This window comes from Penaeus vannamei, chromosome 11 (assembly GCF_042767895.1).
Source record: "Penaeus vannamei isolate JL-2024 chromosome 11, ASM4276789v1, whole genome shotgun sequence".
NCBI classification, from domain to species: domain Eukaryota; kingdom Metazoa; phylum Arthropoda; class Malacostraca; order Decapoda; family Penaeidae; genus Penaeus; species Penaeus vannamei.
This window is the reverse complement of record NC_091559.1, coordinates 9,426,588-9,446,267: the sequence shown is the minus strand read 5'-3', so window position 1 is coordinate 9,446,267 and position 19,680 is coordinate 9,426,588. Positions and strand designations below refer to the sequence as shown.

General features: G+C 36.9%; 1 non-coding gene across 1 annotated transcript; it reads right to left on the bottom strand.

Annotated features, from left to right (window-relative positions):
• Positions 1-10,696: 10,696 nt before the first annotated feature.
• TRNAV-CAC (transfer RNA valine (anticodon CAC)) lies at positions 10,697-10,769 on the bottom strand. Its single transcript has one exon. It is a non-coding gene; the product is annotated as a tRNA-Val (tRNA).
• Between the last annotated feature and the right edge of the window lie 8,911 nt (positions 10,770-19,680).

The following is a 19,680-nucleotide window of genomic DNA, read 5'->3' as shown; positions in this document are numbered from 1 at the left end:
AAATTAATCATTTGTTAACGTACGGCATAAGCATGTAAGTATGAACACTTGACACGTTTATATACATTCTTTCCTTTAGGAAAAATGTTAAAAGTATGATTTTGATTCCCCTAAAAGGGCTGTTGGGTAACGAGCAGTGAAACTGCAGTCAAAGACTGCAAGAAGTATAAATTCCTCATGCAATGTCTGTGTATTATTTTCGCACAGTAAATGACTGGAACGAATATAGTGTTTTAACATCCTTTACCATTCTGCCACTTTGAGGCAAACTGCATACTGTACTGCCGGTTTCGACCGAGGAGGGTCATTCCCGAGGATAATTCCTCAAAAGCATCATTATAACAATCATGATCTATAATTTCCGATTTTATCACAATTATTGTTATCGTACTATTATTATAATGATTATTTCAGCTATTATTATTTGCATTATTAATACAACTGTTTTTACCATTACTATCATTGATATTTAATCTTAATAGTGTTATTATTGCTATTGTGATCATTATTATCATGATCAGACATGATCAGTCCCTGTCGGCAACTTTTCAATATCATGTATCTATAATATTGAAAATGAACTGCAGCAGTTTGCATTGAGTTCATTTTGCATTGAAAATGCTATTCTATTACGTTGGTATTCGTTCTTTGGCGAGAGTGAGGGAGTGTGTGTGTGTGTGTGTGTGTGTGTGTGTGTGTGTGTGTGTGTGTGTGTGTGTGTGTGTGTGAGCGAGCGAGAGAGAGAGGACAGAAATGCAGACAGCTAGGCAAGAAGACAGACAAAGTAAAGTAGAGGGTAGGTACACAGATCCAGACAGAAGAATAGACAGAATGGCTGAGAGAAAAAAAAGGAAAGAAAAGAGAGAACAAGAGTGAAGGGCGGTTCCTATAAATAGAAATTGCTTTCTCCTGTCATATACATGTCCTTGCGGTGTTGTGGTTAACACGACTGACTTTGAATCAGAATATCCCGGGTTCGATTCCCGACGGGGACAAGGAGTAAAATCTTTTTTTCTTTGATTTACATGTAATTCGCTTTTTTCACATCAATATTCATTAACGTTTCATATCGATACCATGATTAGGAAGGTAATTCTGATAGAATTGTTGATGTAATCATTCCCTTCCTTTTTAAACTATGATCAATTATTATTCATCGTTATTTTTCTTACTCATATAGTTATCGTACCACTATTGTCTCATTATCATTATCTTTTCTTATTTGACCTGAGGTATACACAGTGGCTCAAAGGAAGACTTTTTGCCTTTTTGATTTAGTCGCTTTTCACTTTTCATGAAAGCTGGAAACTGCTGTACTTCGTGAGTGAGATCGAAAGGGAGATTCAGAGGCATTTCTTCCCGATTTCCTTCATCGCCCGAGGCCGCTCTGGAAAAAAATTATAGAAATATTTCTCTAATCCCTTTACTTCCACAATTATCATGATTTTTAGCAAAGAAAAGACGCCTTTGAAATACACCAGAAATACTTATCAAATTTATATAAAAGTGACCGAGGTCCAAATTACACTCATCATCAGTATTATTATCATTATTATCAGTCCGATCATCATTATAATTGTTATTGCTATTTCTTTCACCATTATTGTCACTATCATCATTATCGCTACTATTCCTATTTTGGTTCTGATTATTGTTGACATTATTACTATTGTTATTGTTATTGCTATTACCATTATTAAATTATTATTACTGTTTGTATGATGTTCATCATTACTCTCATCACCACCACCATTATTCTGATAATTATTTTTGCTGTTATTATTGGCATTACTAATACAACTGCTTTTTATCATTACTGTCATTAATATCTACTCTCAGGATTATTATTATTGCTGTTACGATCATTATCATCATGATCAGACATGATCAATTTATAGAAAAAACTATATCTTTCTCTAAGATGACCTAAGGTTTACGCATTTAGTCTCAAAAGGAGGCAGCTTGTGTGACATGTTTTTGAACCTGATGTTGTCTTTGTAAACGAGACATCCAGATGCCAGTCGTTTTTTTTTCTTCTTTCTTTCTTCAGGTCGCTTTATTAGTACTATCATTAATGTTTATTTTTGACATTGTCATCATAACTATTTGGTCATAATTATCATGATCAGAAATGATAAATTCATATGGTCAAAACGCAACTTTTGGGGAATATCTTTAGATTTATTCATGCTTCAGCTTTTGGCAATGCTGGAAACTGCTGCCGTGATTAAGAAGACAGAGAGTGACAGGAGACGGAGAAGAGTTTAAAGCGAGAGGGAGAAGCATTGATAACATTTCTTTCGCTTCTCCTCGTTAAGTTCCTGAGGCGTTGTGGCGACTGACTCCGAATCAGGAGATCTCGGGTTCGATTCCCGACGAGATTTTTTTTTTTTTTTTTTTTTTTTTACTTTCTTTGATTTTCGTGTACCTCGTTTTCTTATGTCAATATTTATTAGTACGTTCCTTATCAATAGCGCAATTAGAGTAGTAGTTAACATACCAGAAACGTTGATGTTTTTTCCTTTCTTATATAGCGTTCACTCCTTCACCGTCATCACAGTTATCATTATCATTGGTATCATTATCACTATTATCATCTTTATTATTGCCATAATAACTAAAACCAATTATTGTTAATCGTTTTCACTATTAAATTTATCGTATCGTTATTATTCCATGTTACCAAAATCATTGTTAATACTGCTATTAATACTATTCCTATCATTATCATGACTTATACTTATTCCATATATTTTCATTGTTGCTGTTGTGATCAACATGAAATAGGGTCTAGTTGACCTTATTTTCTCCAGGATGACATCTGTGACCTGGGAATAAACTTTGTCTCGAGAAAAGACTCGTGTGACATTTACCTTTTTAATTTTGTCATGTATTTGACTGTTTGGCAAACCTGAAAACTTGTACTTTATAAATGAGACATGCAAAGGCAGCATCAAATGTATATCTTTTTTATTTCGTTGCTCCAGGTCGCTCTGAAAAGATGAACAAATTATACAGATTATGTACTTATTTACTTTCGTCAATAATTTTCTTGTTTTAGAAAAGACGTTTGTAACATTTCTCTATCATTTCTTTATGAAGTTTATATAAAATTGACTGAGGTCCAAATTATACTCATCATCAGTATTATTATTTTCAATATCATCATTATAACTGTATTATTAAAACTATTTTTTATCATTACTCCATTTATATCTAATTTGATCATCATCATGATCAATTCATATAAAAACCCTTTCTCTCTCTCTCTCTCTCTCTCTCTCTCTATCAATCTATCTATTTCTCTCTCTCTCTCTCTCTCCCTCTATCTATTTATCTCTCTCTCTCTCTCTCTCTCTCTCTCTCTCTCTCTCTCTCTCTCTCTAGGATAAAGCTTGTGGGACATCTTTTTTGATAATATCAAGTGTTTTCCTTTTTGGCGAATCTGGCAACTGCTGCTGTCCTTTCTCAACGAGGCGTCCGAAGGCCGGACTCAAGTCTGATTTTTCAGTTTCTTTCGTTATGTCTTTCGCCGTTTCTATTTTGATTCGCTTGAGTTCTTTCTCGGAAATGTAGTGATAAAGGAAGTGCTAATGATAACAGTTATCTTCAAAGTCGAATTGCATTGCACTGCATCTCATTACAAGTGATGTTTACAAGGACAATGTCGTTGTCATTAAGGAATGTTGTGTTGGCCGCATTTTCTGGCTTTTTTACCTGTGAATTAATTTATTTGTTCCATTAGAACCTTATGTGATGGCAACTGAACCTGAATTGAACATGCGGCTCCCTTCTTGACCATCGGTTTGTCTTGCTGCCTCATTTCGTGCTCGGGGTTTAGCATTACATTTTATGTTAATATGGTTCATACATGTTTTCGCACGTGCTTACAAATACGTACACAGACACAAACACACACACACACACTCTCTCTCTCTTTCAATGTTACACATCACGCACCTGCATATACTGACGAGGAAGTTACATAAATACCCCTCCCAACCCCTTCCCAGTGCCCCTCGGCCACGGTGGACGAGCGGGCAAAGGCGCCGGATTCGAACGCGCGACCGCATATCCGAATTCGCGGTCGCGGGTTCGAATCCCCAAAAGGGAGCAAAAAATGCTCCCTCTGATTGCAACATTGCCCGGGGCTGAAAGACATGAAAAGCTCCGGGCTTAAAAAAAAGCGCCGTTGCAATCAGTTTTGTTTTTAGATTATCTTTTGTGCATGATTAATTGCATTAATTTATAGACATAAAAAACAGATGATGATTCCCAGTCAAAGGTCCGACGCCGCGTGTCGCTGTTGATTAGGCTCAACATGAAACGTTGTTCTGCTGAGTGCGAGCGCTTCCGTTCCTTAATTAAGGTCACACAGATCACGCAATTTCGTTGTGCAATTAGTCCGTCAAGAAATATGTCTCTTCATAGTCGCCCCCCTCCCCCACCCCCTGCAGACGTACAGACAGAAACAATGAAAAGAGGGAGAAAAGAGAGAGAGAGGAAGGTAGACTAAGAGAGAGGAGAGAGGGGGGTTAAAGAGAGAGAGAGAAAGAAGGGGAAGGAAAAAGGGGATATTTCATTTATAATTTGCACTATATTATTTGTGTATCTTAAACGTATTAATATCGTCTTTATCTTTATTGATGTTATTACAATTATTGTTATTATTATTATTATTATCATCATTATTATTATTGTTATTATTATCATCATCCTCATCCTTATCCACATCATCATCGTCACTATCATCATTATCATCAGTATTATTATCATAATTCCTCATATCATTATTATGACAATTGCTATTTTTATTTCTATTATCATTATTACTATTATTATTATCATTATTATCGTTATGATTACCATCATTATGATCATTATTACCGTTATTGTTGTCCTCATTGTTATTAATATTATCATTATTTTATTACTAAGACAAATATTATCATTACTTTTATCATCATCACTTTCATCATTATAACTATCACGAACTATTAACTCCGTTATTATCTTTTCTTTATTATTATCATTGTGCCATTTTCTTTTCTTTCCTTATTTGCTGTTTTCATTTCCTTGTCTTCGAATCCTACTCTTGTTATCATTGTTGTTATGGTCATTATCATCACAATCAGGTCACATAAAAACCTAACTTTCCTCTAGGTTGTCTTGAGGTTTGCACATCTAGTCTCAAAAACAGGCAGCTTGCGTGACAAATCTCTTTTTTATTATAATTGTGGAATGTTTTACTTTTTGGCAATGTTGGAAGCTGCTGCTGTACTTCATGAGTGAGGCATCTAAAGGCAAGTCAAGTCAAGTGTAATTTTCGCTTTCTTTTGTGAAATCTTTCGTCGATTCAGGTCACTCATAGAAAACATACGTTAGCTGTATTTCTTTTACTTCACCGTGATTATCAGCTGCTTAAACTCAAATGATATATAAAAACTTATAAACCAGAAACAGCCTTCATAGCATTTGCAGAAAAGATTAATAACATAATATATAAAATTTACTGAAGTTATTGAAATTATCTTAATAATAGGTATTTATAATGAAGTGTAGGTTGTAGAATATATAATGTTTTTCTTTTCTTTATTGGAATAGCTATTCGTCCCCTATATGAGAGAGAGAGAGAGAGAGAGAGAGAGAGAGAGAGAGAGAGAGAGAGAGAGAGAGAGAGAGCGAGAAAGAGAAAGAAAGAGAGAGAGAGAAAGAAGAGAAAGAAAGAGAGCGAGAGAAGGATGGGGTGGAGTATTTTAAACATATTCCTCAACGTGACTTACTAAGGCCTTGTAGTGTAGTGGTTAACACAGCTGATTCTAAATCAGATCTCGGGTTCGATTCCCGACGGGGAAAAACATTCAAAACTTTTTCTTCTTCTATTTCTTATTTTACTTTCATTTTTGTGTGCGAGTCATTTATTTTCATTAAACTTGTTTTTATATCAATATTTATCATCATGTTTCTTATAGATAACATAGTTAAAATGGTAATTTTGATTTAATCAATTATTGTTAATTGTTATCATTATCATTATAGCTATTGTTCCATTATTAGGAAAATCATTTTTATGTCATCGTCATACTTAATGCTGACATTTATATTCTTCCTATCATTCCTACTATTTATGTTTATTTAATTACATTTTTATTCATGTTTCTATCAAGGCTCCAGGTCTCTAAGAAAAAATATTTTTGTTTATAGAGATTTTTCTTGGCAATTAATTTCCCCAATCACTTATGTTATTTGATTAAACAGAAAATGAGTTCGTGGCATTTGAAAAGGAGATTCATCAAAACTATTTGAAATTGTCAGTATTTCTAGAAAACCATCGATTAAGAACCACGTGTCCTTGCCACTTGTCGAAAATATAATTTCCTTTGAAACTGCTTTTTCATTTATCTTTCTTTCTTTATAAATAGCACGAAAAATATGAAATCGGAATATATCACACCACAATTCCGCTATTTTAGAGAGAGAGAGAGAGAGAGAGAGAGAGAGAGAGAGAGAGAGAGAGAGAGAGAGAGAGAGAGAGAGCGAGAGAGATATAAAGACAAACAGCGACTGAGACAAAGAGTGAATAGAGACACAGGCAGAATGAAAGAAAGATACAGAGAGAGGGACAGAGATATATAGAGAAAGAAAGGTACAGAGAGAGAGAGAGTTAGAGACAAGAACGTATGAGAAAGAGAGAGAGGAGGGTAGGGAGAGAGAGATACTGAGACAGAGAGAGCAGAGAAAAGAGAGAGAGAAAGGGGGATGGGAAGCGAGAGCGAGAGAAAAGGAGGAGGAAAGGAAGATATTTCATCTATTATTGCCCTTTTTTGCACAATCTGTTTTTGCCATCTTTTCCGGTTGCAATTAGGGAATGACCGAGGTTCATGGCTGGCTGTTCTGCTGCATTGGTTCTCTGTTCTACTGGTACACAGTATTTTGGAATGTAATGTGGTTTTTGGTATCTTATGATGGGTTGTACTGTGCTTTAGACAGCCAATTAAAGTAGGAATCTGCATGAAAACAACCGAGAGAAGAGGAATAAGTATTATTCCTATTATTGTTATTATTATTATTACTATTATTTTTTTATCATTATCTATTATTATTTTCATTATTATTATCCTTATCATTGCTTTATCTTTAAGCTTCCTTTTTTAGATTTTGTTTGTGCTTTCGTTTTTTTTGTGTGATTCAGTTATAAGCATGAATATTTTTGTCCATATTTAAATATAAATATTACATATTTGCAAGGGACAAGAGAAACTAGGAGGGATCTACCCATAAGGAATTGAACCCGACTGCAAAGAGTGTAATCTGTGCAAAGCATGTTCTTAGGATCCAATCGCATAGTATTTGAATTGCGCTTCACATCTATCAGTCGTTAACAAATATCCTGTTAGGATCAGCATCATAGTCGTTACAGGCAATACTGTTATTTCTCATAATCTGTATCCACAATCCCTACCATAATGATAATAACCTCATCTCATCATCATCACCAACTTCATCATAGTTATAATCATAATTATCCTTTGTATCATTATTCCTCTTATCATTACATTTATCAGTATTATCTTTATTATTATTATCATTAGCAGTAGTAGTACTGTTACTGTCATTGTTATTATCACTATCATTGTTCTTTTTATCATCATTACTATATTCTTATTGATATTAACATTAGGTATATTATAATTACTATCATTTTCATCACTATTGTAATTACTATCTTCATTATTTTTGTTATTACCTGCAGTTGTATCAGTTTTTGTACATATGTGTGTGCGTGTGGGCCATGTGCAACTCATGATAGGTCGATGAAAAATCCACCATTTTTCCTGTTTCATTGTAGGACGTCTAAACAATCCTTCATTCTGTATTGTTTGGCTTCCGCTGAAATAACTTATTTTGGAGAGAAGTTTTTGCGGGATTATTTCCTGAAGCAGCAGGCGAGGACAGAATGATGTCTCTGATTAGATTGCTCGTCAGCCACGTTTACCAGTGCAAGTACTGCGATAACGGCGGCGACGACTGAGAGGGTTCTTTCTGTGCTTATGATCTAAATGCCAGTTATTTATTTTCCGTGTTTGAAAATCAAACTGGCAGTTCAGTTTGAAACTTTTTAAATATTATTATGCTATTGCATAATAATCATTATTGTATAACACACACACACACACACACACACACCGTGGCCGAGTGGGTCAAGTTCATTATCACCATCATTATCGAATCATCATCATCATTGTCATATAACGGTGATCAGTAAAACGTAGGCGCACACACAAGTACGCACACAAACACGAACACACACACGCACGCACGCACGCATACAAATGATGAGCACACACATGTTGCATAAATACCTCTCCCAACCCTTTCCTGTTGCCCCTCGACACCGTGGCCGAGAGGGTAAGGGCGCCAGATTCGAAACCCGCGATCGCGAGTTCGAATCTGCAAAAGGGAGCCAAAAGTGCTCCCTCTGGTTGCAACCTCGCCCGGGGCTGAAAGACATGAAAAGCCCCGGGCACAAAAAGAGACGCCCGCCGGGTTGCAATCAGTTTTTCCTTATTGTGTATTTTTATGTATGTGTTTGTACTTGTGTGTTCGTGTGGGCTATGTGCAACTCATGCTGCTAATAAAACACATTCTGTTTTTTCCTATTTCAGTGTAGGACGTCAAAAGAAGATATTTCTTTGTAAAATATACGTATATTCAAATGTACAGAAATATGTCCCTGAAATTTTATCTCCATTCATGTGTGTAAATATGTCAATGAATTTGTGTGAGGTAAAATCCAACAAGAAAGGTAAAAGAAAAAGGCGAAACACAAAGAATATAGATGAGGAACAAAACAATAACTAGTAGAAAATGTGTCAAAAATGCGAAAATTATAATTTTCTGTATGAAATGATCAATTTGTAAAACTTTAACGTTTTAAATTCCATTCAGATTCTCTCTCTCTCTCTCTCTCTCTCTCTCTCTCTCTCTCTCTCTCTCTCTCTCTCTCTCTCTCTCTCTCTCTCTCTCTCTCTCTCTCTGATGAGAAAGCAGATAGAAAAATAATAACATTGTCACCGCTCGGGATCGAACCGAGGACCTTGCTCGTGTGAAGTGCACGTGATAACAAGTACACTGCGGGAAAGTTATTATATTAAGCGTTCAGTGTTCAGTGTTTTGATTGAAGTACTAGTTAATGCCAGAGAGAAAGAGATAATAGGGGGGAGGATGGCAGAGAGCGAAAATAAATGAAATAGAGAAATAGATGAGGATTACCGAAAGAGAGAAAAAAAGTAGGAGAAAGAATGGTAGATGCGTAGAAATGAAAAAGACATAACATTGCCAGGTGTTTCCGCTCGAGATCGAACCGAACATGACTGCTTATAATACCATCTATGTTAAAATGACGAATAAAAACTATGTTATTCCTAACCGCATGTGCAAAACCTTGACTTAAGAGAGGAAATTATTCAAAACATCTTTTTTCCAAGGATGATTAATGAACACCGAAGTCAGCGAAGACCGAAATGAAACGCATATTACAAACGAAAGGAAAAAATGTTAATAATTGCGGTTCTCCTGCAGTGAATTGCAGTTCTTCGTCACCCTATTATTGTCACCGTAGTTTATGCTTGTGAAAGAGAGGGCGAGAGAAACGGAGAGAGGGAAAGAGAGGAGAGTGAGTACAGAGACAGAGAAAGGAAATGGTGGGGGGAGGGAGAAACAGATAGCGTCTGAAAGAGAGAAAAAGAGAGAGAGAAAGAAATAGACAGAAAGAGATAGAAAAAGTCACACACAGAGAGAAAGGGGTGGTGAGAAGGGAGAGAGTTTGTGTGGAAGAGTAAGGCGGGAGTTTGGGAGGAAAGAAGAGGGAGAGAGAGAGGGGGAGGAGGAAATAGAGAGTGATGGAGAAAGAGAGAAAGATAGATAGGGGGGGAGGGTGAAGAGAGACATAAACAGAGAGGTATATAGAGAAAGAATCGCCAAAGTGAGAAAGAGAGGGAATGAGAGAGAAAGAGAGATAAAGAAGGATGGAAAGATATATAGACAGTCTGAGAGTGTGCTTGAGCGAGTGAGACAGAGAGATGGAAGAAGATGGAGAGACAGAAATAAAAAAAGAAAAAAAGAGAAGAGGTGAGTGTAACAGAGAGAGGAGGGAGTGAGATAGAAATAGATAGAGAGAGAGAGAGAGGATGTGTGTGAGTAAGAGAGAGAGAGATTGAAAGTAAAAGTGAGAGAAAGAGAAAAGGAGAAAATAATTTTCGACGATAAGACTGCCGTCTCGCCTTTTCGTGTATTCAGTTCAACGAAAAGGTCCACGCCGAGGCTGATCTCTGGCGTGCATCCCTCGTGTGGGAAACTAGTGCTGGCTGTCTACGTGGGTGTGGGGATTGTGGGTACTTGAAATGCGGATGTGGGAATGCGCACTGGGCATTTTGAATGTGATCTGACGTTAATTACACTAAATTGTGGGCGCTGCAGTAGAAAGAAGTAATATACAGAAAAAATAGGGCATCCGACCAATCTTGTGATCATTCAGTAGCAACAGGCATCCTCTAACATCTCGGTGGCGCCAGACGTTCGGATGCCGCTCGGATGGTCATCCTCTGACGTGGATGCTGCAATCCAGGTCACTGCAGCATCAACAGCTGTTTCACTAAGACACGGAGAGTAAAATTCTTCCAAAATCAATTGTCGTTGTTTCCGCTCGGGATCGAACCGAGGACCTTGGGCGTGTGAAGCGCACGTGATAACCACTACAACACGGAAACGATCGTAATGTTGGATGCCTCACTGTTTTATATTCTGTTGTAAATAGTGGTTGAAAGCGAGAGAGAGAGAGAGGAAGAGGGAGAGACTGAGAGAATGATAACAATGATAAAAACAAAAACCGAGAATATGAGTGAAAAACGATAAAGAATGAAAGAGATTGTGTATCCACTATTTTACATTAAGTGTGTGTAAATATAAATAGGTATATATGAATATATATGTATGTATATATACACACACAATGTATGTGCTCCTATATATGTGTGTGTGTGCGTGTGTATAAATAGATATATATACATGCTTATATATAGATTCACAAATATGTACATACACACACATACATGTACATACATAAATATATACACACTTATGTGTGTGTGTGTGTGATATACATATGCCTATTTATACACTTATAAACATATATAAATAACTATATATATGTATATATGTATCTCTCTCTCTCTCTCTCTCTCTCTCTCTCTCTCTCTCTCTCTCTATATATATATATATATATATATATATATATATATATATATATATATATATATATATATATATATATATATATATATATATGTGTGTGTGTGTGTGTGTGTGTGTGTGTGTGTGTGTGTGTGTGTGTGTGTGTGTGTGTGTGTATGTGTGTGTGTGTGTGTATAATATTCTACATAAAAGTTATTCAACACCAATTTAAGTTCTTAAAACCAGTAAATAATGAATATATATGTAAATCAATATTGCAAGCATTTAATTAAAAGGATCAGCTTAGATACCTTTCAATGGAGAATGTCTTACACTTATGAGGAAAGCCAAAAGGGAAATATTTATTTTCTTTCTTTCTTTATCATTTTTTTATTTATTTTTTTCATAAAACTACAGAAATAACAGGATAAACAATTAGATATTGAAGGATGCAGATGTACTGCACTGCAGGAGAACCGCCAGTGTTTTTTTTTTATTATTATTCTCCTTTTGGAAGGTTTTTCATTTCGGTCCTCGCTGACATCCGGTGATCATTAAGCATCCTTGAAAAAAAGAATGTTTCGATTGATTTTCTCTCTTAGGTCGAGGTTTTGCACAGGTGGTTAGGAATGACAGTTATTATCCGTTATTATCACAAAGATGTTGAAATTCTCGTTTGTCACGTTCGGTTCACACGCAAGATTCTCGGTTCGACCTCGAGAGGAAACGCTTGACAATTTTATAATCCCTTTCATTACTACGCATATGCCATTCTCTTTCTCTCCATCTTTCACTCTCGCTCTCTGTCTCCCCATATCCTCTCTCTCTCATTTTTCCTTTTCCTTTTTGTCTTTCTGACATTTTTCCCGTATCATCTATTTGATATTTCTGTTAATTCCTCTTTCCCCATTTCCCCATTTTCTCTCTCATTTCCTGCCTTGACCGATAATCTCTGAATTCTCGCTTCCTTTTTTCCCTTTTCACATCGGCCTATGCCGTATCTCTATTTTTGTCTTGTTTTCTCTCTGTGTAATAATACCTGGCTATAAACAGCTTCTCGATTTTTTTTCTTTTTTTTTATTCAAGCCACGATCAAATAACATTCAAATCTCATTATAAGACAAAAAATACAGCCTTCCCGCAGGTAAGAATCAAAGGCGTAAGATATTATGATAAAGACAACAAAGGTGAATGCGCAAATGATGAAAAGGGAAAGAAAAGACAAAGAAGAAACATGAAAAGCAAGTAACAAGGTTACAGAAAAGTCATATATGAAAATAGTGAAAATAATGATAATGATTATAGAAATGATAAAAATAATGCCAATGATAATGATAATAATGATAACAATAGATAATGATTATGATGATAATGATAATGATAAAGATAATAATGAAGAAACTAATGATGATACTAATAGCAACGATATTAGTAATGATAATGATGATAATAGTAATGATAAAAATGATGGTAATAGCAATGATAATAGAAATGATAGTACTAATAATGATACTAAAAATGATAGTAATAATAATGATACTAAAAATGATAGTAATAATAATGATGATAAAAAAATAGTAATAATAATGATGATACTCACAAGGATTTAGATTTATTTAACTTCATCTAAACAAAGAAGTCGACGTGGTGCAGTCGTTAACACAGTCGCCTTTAACATACCCGTACACACACATACCCGCGCTACAAATGAACTCACATACACATACACACCCGTATACAGACGCATTCACATACAAAAACACACACAAGCGTACTGCAAATGAACTCACATACACATACACACCCGTATACAGACGCATTCACATACAAAAACACACACAAGCGTACTGCAAATGAACTCACATACACATACACACCCGTATACAAACGCACTCACACACTTACACACACACACACAAACACACACACACGTACACACAGACAAACACACATATAAACACACATACACACACACACACACACAGACAAACAAACAAACACACTCATACACACGCACACGCACATACAGACGAACACGCCCACGCAAACACGCATATACACGCAGACATAAACATATATATACATGCACACGCACAAGCACTTACATACACTCTCTCTCTGTCTGTCTCTCTCTCTCTCTCTCTCTCTCTCTCTCTCTCTCTCTCTCTCTCTCTCTCTCTCTCTGCCCCTCACATAAATGCACATAGCATCTTTTCTCTTTCTCTGTCTGTCTGCCTCTGTCTGTCTATCTGTCTCCTCTCTCTCTCTTTCTTTCTTTCTTTCTCTCTCTCTCTCTCTCTCTCTCTCTCTCTCTCTCTCTCTCTCTCTCTCTCTCTCTCTCTCTCTCTCTCTCTCTCTCTCTCTCCCTGTCTTTTTCAAAAAGATGTAACAGAAATACCATTTTCAAACCTTTCCCATTGCCCCTCGGCCACGGTGGCCGAGCGGGTAAGGCGCCAGTTCGAATCCGCAACAGCGGGTCTCGGATACGCTGTTGCGGGTTCGAATCCACAAAAGGGAGCAAAAAAAGAAATGCTCCCTCTGATTGCAACATTGCCCGGGGTTGAAATACATGAAAAACCCCGGGCTTTAAAAAAGAAAAGGTTGCAATGAGAGGGAGCTAAAAATGCTCCCTCTGATTGCAACATTGCCCGGAGCTGAAAGACATGAAAAGCTCCGGGCTTAAAAAAACATGAAAAGCGCCGGGTTGCAATCAGTTTTTACTTAAAATGTAAGTTCAATTTTTTTTTCATTATTAATCACTGTAATAGATTATCATCACGATCATTATCATTATTATTATTATTGCCATCATTATCGTAATAATTATTATTACCATTTTACTTCCTATTTCCATTTGTATTCCTTTTATCATCATCCCTATAATAATACGATCACAATGATTCTGTTAATAACGGTAATTATAGATCGTAATAGCTATGATTATGAGTGTGATGATAATAATAGTAATCATAATCATCAATGAAATGATAATGGCAGCAATAATAATAATTATGATGACAGTAATGGTAATGATAACAATAATGATAATGATGATATTAATAAAAGTAACAATAACGATAATAATAAGATTATTGATAATAATGGTAAATTTGGGAAAAGCCGTCACCAAAGAATTGATGAAAACTAACCATACAGCCTTCAAGTTATTTAATTAATGATCACTTTTCAATAAATAAACTCGCAAATGAATAATAACGGTTATTCAATTATCAAAATAAATAAAACATATTATGAGGAGGTGAGCTTCACACGATCGCTGAGGGAATACTGGTCACATTTTCCACTCGTAATCACGGTACCGATGAAGGGATTGGAAAATCTCTATGAACCAAAATATTTCTTAGATCGACCTGGAGCTAAGAAAGAAATCATGGAAAAACCATATTTGATTTTGCCTTTGAATGTCTCATTTATAGATTACAGGTCCCTGCTTTGCCATTAAGTGAACTACGTAACAAAATCAAAAAGCGAAATGTCATACGTCTACAACGAGTTACATGAATTCGCGCTAAAATATGTCCTGATTTACGGTCAGTCGTGTTACCCAATACACTATAAGGACATGGAAATAGAAAAAGAAAAATATTTCTGTCTAGAATAACAATTAGGGAACAAATTAAATAATTTACTTCTTATTGCCTGCACTAGATAACATACAAACATAATTGCCCATTAGATATTTTTCCTTATTATTATTCATTAAGCTATCATATCCTTAACGTTATTTCGCCAAGGTCGGAATTACCAGCATTTATTCTAAATTCAAACTTTTTCTTGTGTGTATTTAGTTTCTAATTATCATATGGATTAGCGTGTTTAGATAAATACACACATCAATTTAGATAGATATACAAGCCTCTAATATATAACCTCAAATGTAGTTAATTATCCAAATGTATTTTTTTTACCGTTTTTCATGTCTTTAGTGGTTGATGCAACTGAGATCTAAATATAAGACAGGAATTATACAAGATTTTTCGCATATATCCTCGTTTTTTTTTTTTTTATTGTAAATGTCTACATTAATCTGGTATAAGACGAGTGCACAACGGGAACAGTGCAACGCTGTTCCGAGTGCAGCAAAAACCTCTTAGCCCTTTGCGGTAAATGATGGATTGTTCCAGCGATTGCCACAGACGCCGTTCTTGTTCCTGTTCTCACGGAAGGAGGAAAAGGAAGTGAGGCAGAGTGCACTGCAGCAAACGATGTGGTTCTCTTGCAGACGAGGCTCAGATGCTGAGCGATCTAGTGGCTGGTGCGGGAGGGAGGACGTAGGAAGAACAAATAACACGGTATTATCACAGTGATATCGGTAAGGTGTGTTATCGGCCAGGCAGTGTTCCATTTAGATGTTTGGAAAACGGTAATCTCACAGGATTTAAGGAAGAGAGAGGAAGTATTACTTAATTCTATGCTAAGCCGTGAGGTGGAGGTGGGAGGGGGCGTATCCTTGCCGCTAGACAAAAGTAACAATATAATTTCACGTCATATTTTCTATTCTTCTGAAGGGAGAGGGAGGGGGAGGGGGATGGGTGAGGGCAAAAAATAAAAAGAGAGCGAATGAATAGGAGAAAGAACGATTTGGAATTTGGCGTAAGAAGGTTTAACTAAGGGAGGTGTGTCATCTTCGGTGACGTCATTAAGACTCTCCGTGCTTGGTTGGTTCTGAAGCGGTGGCCCTGTAGAGAAGGATGTAGTAAATGCTGCTCTCGAGACTAAACTGGATCTTCTGAAGCAATTTATTTTAAGAGTAAGGTTTAATGGCATCAAAATTTAGGTTAGACACACCTCTGGTTAAAATAGTTCATAACTTTTTGTTATTCTACTATCCAACCAACTAACAAAGTAATCAACGCTACCAAGAACATAACCTCATTGACGGAGGTAAAAAACGAACACAGAAAAACGAAAAATTCACACAATAATTTCCCAGATAAATTGGCTGAGAACCTCGGGCATTACGAAACTGGGGGAATATGGCAAATTCTCGTTGATTCTCTCGGCAGCGACCGCCTGCGTTTGATTTATTGTGAATATAAAGCCAATTGAGTAGTCGGGGGGGGGGGGGTCACGTGCCTCCTCCGTTAAGATTTGTTAAATTGTTGCTTTAATACTCTCTATTTAGCAATTCATCGATTATTCTGACGAACGTTAAAACACAATAGATGCTAACCCATTTACGAAGTTGGCAGAAAGGGAACGACGAGAGGAACCAGAAGGAAATAGAGAAGGGAGGAATGGCGATTTTACAATAGCAACTCTGTTTCTACTAAATGTTTGTAGATTATTGCGTATGATTTCTTTAGATTAAACAAGTTCTTTTTTTGATGGCTGCAGACCTCGAATTTCCCAACTGCAGACTTCTAATTTCTTCTATTTCTCGAAGAGGAAAAGAAATATGGCAACAGAAAGAGCTTTTGGAAGCGCAGTTCTCTCTCAAAATAGCTTTGCAGGATGTAGCACATCTAATTTGACGATGAAATGGCCAAACGAAAGAAGAAATTTTCCGATAAGGATCAATGGCGGAGGCATTATGCCCCCCCCCCCACACACACACACTCTCACAGGCTAATATTATGGTAAGCACAACTTTCTCCAATAACTAAGGCCAATGTGGTCTAGTGAGTAGGATACGTGGCTCTCAGCCGCGAGTCCCGGGTTCGATTCTCGACTCGGGAATAAATGTACTCTTACTGTATTATATCTTATGTTGGTTGGGTTTCTATTTTCAAGTTGCTTGCTCATGTAGACTAGTATTATCCGAAGCATGAAATATATATAACTTCAAAAGAAAACACTGAAATCAGTGGGACGACTAACATAGTTTCTGGATGCAACTGCGAGTGTCTGTGCTTACTTGTGAGACTGTGTGGGTCTCGTCAGCTTTTACTTTGAACGTATCATATGGGAGTTGGATTGCTTTGTGTAACTGAGAAGAGAATTGTGAAACATTTGGATGAAATGTGTGACATGGCATTACTATGACTATTATTTCATGTTCTAAAATAATAAAATAAGGAAAGGGTCAGGTTAACTATATTGTTAAACATCTTTCTAAAACCCTGACAAAGGCCTCTGTTTCCAAGTTGTCAAAGCATTAGTATGGACGTAACTAGAGCTGACAAAAGTCTTCCCATGTCTGCTGAATAACGGAAGCATTTGCCGAAGGAAAGTACAGTAGGAGGTACAGCATCGGCCCCGCGGAAACAACGTTGTTTGGTCGAGCTAAATAACTGATTTTTACTTCTTTTTTCAAAGACATTCCTTCAGCAGATCCAAGTCAACCTTAAGAGCAGCATTAAGGACATCCGCCTCTTCAGTGCCACCGCTACAGAACCAATCGGAACTTCGGGAGAAGCACGGGGAGTCTTGATGACGTCACCGAAGGTGCCACACCTCCCTTGGTTAGACCGTCTTACGCAAAATTCACAACGTTCTTTCTCTTATTAATTAGTTTTTTTCGCCCACCTCCTTTTCTCTATCCCTCCCTCTCCTTTCAAAAGAATGGACCAGCAAAATCAGAATATGACCTGAAATCCTTGTTACTTTTGTCTAGAGGCTTATGATACGCGCCCCCCCACCCCCACCCTACCCCACGGCATTGCATAGAATTATGTAATGCCTCCTCTGTCTTCCTAAAATCTTGTGAGATAACCGTTTTCTAAACATCTAAATGGAACACAGCATAATATTACGATATTATACGGTGATAATACCGTATTCTTTATTCTTCCTACGTCCTCCCTCCCGCACCAGCCACTAGATCGCTCAGCATCTGAGCCTCGTCTGCAAGAGAACCACATCGTTTGCTGCAGTGCACTCTGCCTCACTTCCTTTTCCTCCTTCCGTGAGAACAGGAACAAGAACGGCGTCTGTGGCAATCGCTGGAACTGTCCATCATTTACCGCAAATGGCTAGGAGGTTTTTGCTGCAGTTGGAACAACGTTTCACTGTCCCCGTTGTGCATACCAGTTTACCGTAGGCCTACTTCTCTGCGACCCTCATTATGAAATACTTTTACTCACCTCGAAAGACTCTGCCGTGTTCTCTCTCTCTCTCTCTCTCTCTCTCTCTCTCTCTCTCTCTCTCTCTCTCTCTCTCTCTCTCTCTCTCTCTCTCTCTCTCTCTCTCTTTGATGATAAAACAATGTTCTTTTTTGTATTTTGTTGGAGTTGCCTCATTGCCCACAGTCGGACATACTTCGTGAATCTGAAGTATTCCAAATACACATTATTATACCATATACTTCGCTGATGACAAATAGAAAAAACATGGATGGATTTCAGGCCACACACACACACACACACACACACACACACACACACACACACACACACACACACACACACACACACACACACACACACACACACACACAAGCACACGCACGCACGCATATCAGTCTGACGGAGAGACGTGAAACAAGTAGAAACTTATTAAGCTTAATAAGAGTCACCAGGGTTTTTCTGAGGGTCGCCAGAGGGTCTTAAAAGGTGAATAAATCTATAGCTGAATATGCCAGTAAAAGTTCGTTTTTTTATTAACACTTGTTTATTGAAATTTAATGTTGGTAATATTAATTTATAAAAGTATATAATAACGTAATCTACTATTCATCTGTAAGTATAAGTTCCATTAAAATGGTTGGATATATTACATGTTCACACATTTAGGGTCGCTAGCCCAGGCTAAGACTGCCAAGGGTCGCACCTAAAACGTTTCGGGAACTGAATAAAGGCTAAACTGAGACCACTGCTGGCCAACATATGCTGCTTTTGATTCCAACACAATTAAATCACATAGAAATAGATCATGTATATACTTGTGTGTGTGTGTGTGCGCGCACATATATTTGTAGATTTATATTCATGTATATGCATATATATACATATAAATATAAATATTTTTATATATAAATCCATCTATGCATCTATGTATCTATGTAAATATGTTTATCTCTCTCTCTCTCTTTCTCTCCCTCTCTCTCTGTCTTTAGCTACATGTGTATATTTATCCATCTACCCATACACCCACACACACACACACATGTCTGTGTGTGTGTGTGCGTGTGTATGTGTGTAAGCTTCAAAGAAGCATCCTAAAATTCTGTAATGTTACCATAATCCGTAACTTCTGACAGACCTACCTTATTTCAGGCCCCTATATGATAACAGTAATCCTATTTAACGCCTCCTATCAAAATTCCCTTCACTAAAGCGCAAAACAAACTCTCATATAATACGTATAAAGCAAAAACATTCGAGACCCACAGAACCACACGTTTGAGCAAACACACTCGCAGTTGCATCCAGAACCTTTCTCAGGCTATGCTTATCTTACCACTAACTTCACAGTTTTGTTTTCAAGCTATCTAAAATCTATGCTACGAGTAATACTGATCCGCACGAGTAAGCGACCGAAATAGAA